Source organism: Lathyrus oleraceus, chromosome 7 (assembly GCF_024323335.1).
Source record: "Lathyrus oleraceus cultivar Zhongwan6 chromosome 7, CAAS_Psat_ZW6_1.0, whole genome shotgun sequence".
NCBI lineage: Eukaryota > Viridiplantae > Streptophyta > Magnoliopsida > Fabales > Fabaceae > Lathyrus > Lathyrus oleraceus.
Genome location: NC_066585.1, coordinates 336,479,468 through 336,485,576, shown reverse-complemented (window position 1 = coordinate 336,485,576; position 6,109 = coordinate 336,479,468).

Sequence of the window (6,109 nt, the reverse complement as noted above, 5' to 3'; positions counted from 1 at the left end):
TAATAGACTCAAAATATATAATGGTGCAAAAGAATGCAAGTGTAGCCTAAAAAAGGAAAAACATCAACCTTCATACATATTCAATTACATAAATCAATACAACAATTACTTAACAACACCCAAAACAACTTACATGCATAACCTTTATGTAATGCAATGCAACAACGACTCAACTCATGCATGTCATACCAACTTAACAAAGGTTCTTCATACAAACCGTGTTCCAAAATATGAACCTCGAGCCCTCTCATGTGGGCTCGGGACAAATCACTAGTCCCAACATCTGAACTCGTGACTTGCCTCTTTCATAACAAACACAACATATGATGTATGCCATACAATAATGCAAAGACGACAAAAAACAATGATTACAACCCCACATCTGACTATAATCAATCATGCATCTAAGCATATCCATAGTAGTTCTCACTCCAAACTACGCATCTCAACAATCATCAGCAAGTATGTACAACAATTCACATAAGTATACTTGTGCTTCACAACATACAAGCACAAATCGAATAAACATCCGCATACGACTCAATCACATCAATTAATCTCATTAAACATGACCAAACAACAAACAACAATCATTGGAATCAGAGACAGATCGATAACTCGAGTAAAAAATGCAACAACATGCTCGCTAAGCAAAACCCCAAAACCAGAAAAACTCACGCTCTACACATGCTCGCTAAGCGAGACCCTTCTTCGCTAAGCGAGGCTTCATCCTCGCTAATCGAGGTCACCCGGAATAAGAAACAAACGATAAAACAATTCCACCATTAGATCCCTATCAAAGCTTTTGACCCCTAATCACCCAAATCAAACTGAAAAACATCTTTTACATATCACACTGTGATTAACACATCATATACTAACTGATTAAATACCTAATTCATCATTTTATCATGAATTTAAGGTTATGCTCATAATACCAAAAACATACACATAAATAACATCTCAATCAATTATCATATGCAGAGGCACACGAGAATCAGTAATCAAACCATGCATAAATTCTATACATTCCACAACAATTATAACAAAATTATCACAAGTTTCGCTCAAGAATGTATAAACATCAACAATGGAAGAAAATAGGGAAGAATATAATTGAGATTAAGGACTTATCCCTACCCATCATACAATTAACACCATATTTAGAGTAATCCCCCATTTACCTTAGATTTCCAGCAAAGCAAGCTCTATGACACTGGTGATCTCTCCCTTTTCTTCAATTCCTAGGTTGTCTCTCTTGCCTCTTTCTCTAATTCTCCAAAAAAATACGTACTGACTACTCTAAGGTTTCATAATCTCTTTTTATTACAAACCTAATTTAATCTTCTAATAATTACACTTTTGCCCCTAACTTATTGTAATTCTCACCATTTACCTTATTTTCCTCATAGTTTTTATTTTTCACCCAAAATCTATATTTTCTATTTAATTTTAGTATTATTTAATTATTTATTTATTTAATTAAATAACAATACTTTTCTACCAATCCCAACATAACACAAACATGTCAAAACACCAAATCACCAATCCCATGCATATAAAATTCATTTAAAGAAATAAATGAAGCATAAATTAAATTAAATAAATAGTTTAAAGAAAATGGGATGTTACAGCTAATACTTTTTCAAAGTTAACTATGCTAGGCTTCACTATCTAAAGGTCCCCATTGGAGATGCCAGCTATTGCGGCCTAAAATTTTTGAGGTGTTGCTCGAAAAAACCATGAAGTCGCCCCCAAAGTTTATTTGAAAAGGAAAAATATTGACAAAACCCTTAAAGAACAAATAGATGTTGTTCCCAACTAAATTTAACTTCGAAAGTCGATTATGCATAGAGAAGGTATTAGCATCCAACGACTTTTGTTTAAAAAATGATTAGAATCCAACTAAATTTATAAAAGATGTTGTTAACCTTATTGTATTTATTTTCACTTGATTATTAAACACAACATATTGCATATTTAGAAGCAAACGGAAGAAAGTTTTTATTTATTATTATATTTGACAAGATTTTCGTGGAACTTTTATTATTATGTGTGTTAGGTGAGTTTAATGAAAAAGAAGGTTTTGTCGAGAAAAAAGGGATGTGCATCCAATTCATCCCTTTTTAATCCAATTTTTAATTTTAAAAATAATTTATCAAATTGAACTGAGTTGTGATATCTTAAAGGAAGATAAGTGTTTGAACAAACAAGTTGTACGACATGTATCCGAACACTTGGGGGGATAAAATGGGCGTACATCCAACTAATCATTTTTAATTCAATGAAAGTGTAAACTCTAACGAAACACATTATTAATTAATTAGTTTTTTTAAAAAGAAGACAAGCATTCAAACAAGCAAGTGATACGACTTGTGTCCGAACACTTGAGGATAAAAGGGACGTAAGTCCAATTAATTAATTTTAATTTAACTTTGATTTTTATTTATTGATAATGATGAGTCTTTTTTATTTTATTTATTTTATTTGAAAATAAGTCGAAAGAGTTTAGAATTATCAAATTATCATAATTTAGACATCTTAAATGAAATTATGTTATGCAGGGACAAATGTTGGATCAGATGCATGAGATAACGTGTACAACTAGTTTATGATAGATGATAGATTATGGGGACAAATGTCAGACATGAGGCATGTGACATTGTATACCAGAAAAACTAGTTTGCAAGAAAGATGATAAATGCAGAAAGCAAATAAATAACACAATAGAATTTTTAACATAGCTCGGTGAAACCACACCTACGTCTAGGGGTACTCTACCCAAGAAAGGAAACACACTCTTTAATAAAATTAGTACAAAGTGTCTTAGATGAACAAGCTCATTACTTAATTCCCCTCTTCTTAATTCTACCCTTAATGTATTTCTATTTAGGACTCCCCTTAAATATGAGAACCCCCTCTTACTTTATCTCAATCACTAATCCCAAGGGATTACCTTGATAAACACAAAAATAATTGTTGAATTACAACTCAACTAAACAAACCAGCATTATGACTTATAATCTAAATGATGACACTAGTGTGGTGTACAAGCAACACAAATAAAAGACTCAAATAAACCCTAGCACTAAAGATCTTCAATTAAGCGCATAGTCTTCAAAGAAGGAATTTAATCTCCTTATATATAAATGAAATCTTCTAGGCTTTCCTCTAATGGTAAAAATATTTGATTTCGTCAAGAATTAAAACTAATAGAATTGGATTTGATTTGCTCCATAAAAGTCTCCGAAAATATATATGATTTGCTTTTAATTCATATTCAAATTTAAATCTCCATTTAAATTGATTTGATGTTCAAAACGTTACACAAACAAATTTCTACATAATGGCAACAGGTCGTATTGGATACCAACCATAATTTTACTCCAAAAATGCAACAAAATATGCCTGCTAAACAAGGGTCATATGTTGCACACATGTTGGAACATCGTGTCCCACATGTGTCTCTTATGCATCAAAACAGCTTGAACACTCCATGTTATTTTTCATAATGCAGTCAATTCTAAAGCAACAACATTGCCCCTCTTGGGAAAATTTTATAAAAACAACTCTTCAAGAAAAAACACAACTAAGTATCATAAGAAACCCATACTCAGAACAAACATCATCAGCAACAGAAGTACAAATCAATTAGAGCACACATCAGCAGTTAAAAAAAACACATCAGTAACATAAATCAGAAATCGTGAGGTTTCTACACACAATCAATGTTCCATAACAGTCAAGAATGATAATCATTCATGATCAGGTAGTCATGCATGCACACATAGTTAGTAGTCAAGTTAGATACTACTAACACAAATAGATCATCTCACATAAGTTCCAGATGCCTTGCTAGATGCTCCAGCATGTGAGCACATAATCCAAACAACATCCAATGCAGAACATCCATACCAAATCCTCAGAACATCACCAACAACAACATAAGAGATCACATCAACCACCAAATAGGAACAAGAGCTCACATCACACAAACATACAGGTATGCACACACCACTACACCATTACTCCCCCCTTTTTCCATAATTTGGCAATGATGATTTCTAATCTTGATCAATCTCCTTGAATAAATATGAATCTCTTGATTATTCTTGTTATATTTGATTCAGATTACATTTTCCAAAAACACACATGATCGATAAACTCTTTATTTGGAAGCTTGAGACCTTTGTAACCAATATGAGACAGATGTCTCATAGATCGTTGAACATTTAGCTTGAGAACTGTCCATGGAACACAATTCTAAATTTTGAACAAATAAAATCTTTACTTGATAAACACCACAGTTCCAACTTCTCAAGTAAAGGATTCATAATAAATATCTTGCTATAATTGAACCATACTTCTAAATCTTGGATTGAATGTCTTATCCTTAAGTGCAAATCCATATCTTGTAATTAAGACGAATCCCATTAAAACACTTCATGGAATATTTGTTTAATTAAACATTCAACATAATATTGGATAAAATCGAACCCCATCTATCTTCAATGCATATCCAATTAAAATTTTCCTTCAATGTAAATCCAAAGAAATCTTCCAACTCCAAATCTTTTTAATTAATTCATATCTAATTAAATCTTATTCAAACCTATGGATTAATAAACTCTCTTTAGAAAATCTTATTGAATAATATTTTCTAAAAGATATTGCAATAAATATTCCATGAATTAAATATCAACGCATACATTTTCACTCACAAGTCTTGGTCTGCAGACTAAGGCCAGATGTTGGAACACGTGATGGAACAACTTTTTCCACATGTTACCTCTGCACACACAAAAAATTCGTGTACATATGTTATTTTAGCTAATGCAACCAATCAAAGGAACACGAATCTCATCCTTTTAGCCACAATATGGAAAAGGTATGGAAAGAACCACAAAGAGAACAACAAGCTTCAGGATCCAGAACAAAAGTATGATAGGAACAATAACCACCTAACACACATCTTCAACCAAAATACCTAAATGGGGGAACAAGTACCATAAAACAAGAACACGAGACCATGTTCAACATGGAACACAAAAATAGTAGTAGCAGCAACAACAAGTTACGGTGAAACAACTCCTACATTTCTTCATCAAAAGCCATATTAGATTCATCAACTGGTACACCGGTGTTAGAGATCATTTCATATACATCTTAACCAACAAATAACTTATAATTGAACATCATCAACCCATGAGGAATACCATCATTCTTAACCACAAATTCCTTCATAAACTTAGGATAACAAACTACAACATTCAACATTGTCTTCAATAATTGAACATCACTAAGTAGCTTCATAATTTCATTACACTTCAGTGCTTTAACATGATGTTCTTCATCCTCACTTGCAGTTTCCTCTTCCTCTTTAACTTCCTTTTCCTTGGTCAATCTTGTCAATAGAGGGAACTTTGCTTTTGCCAAAATAAACATTAATAATTGAAGGTGAAATCTTCACACTTTCCTCTATCATACACCACTATATACTCCATGTTACCTTCAACATTACATTCATTGGATATGTTGATAATAAACTCCTTGACCAATTTCTCATACAAAGGGCCGACATCAGTTACATTCTTCATTAGCTCAACAACTTTTATTAGATCTAAAGTTTCTTTACAATCAATAACATATGTACGTAGCTCTTTTTCATAAGTAATCCTTCTTAGAAGAATATATTTCTATTTTTGAACACTTGTTTTATAATGGAATGACATATTATACAGTGGAGCAACAATAACATTCACACGAATCCTCTTTCCACCAACCTTTTTCCTTACGGTGCACACAATGTCCTAAAAATATGCTTCATCATCTGTCAGAGATTCACCAGTTTTAACAATCTTACTATTCACTTTATAACTAGCAAGGTAAACTTCTTCATCCTTCCTTTGAGGAGGAAACTCAGTCACCAACATGTCATGTAGGTTGTATGGAACATCCTGGTTGACATCTTCGTTACCATCTTTAAGTATAGCTTACTCCATAACAACTGAGTGCAATAACTTCCAACATATATACTTTGGGAATCAAAGGTGTATTCTTTAATTTTCTTCACTTGAAAATCAGGAAAATATGTAACATCTCCTACCAT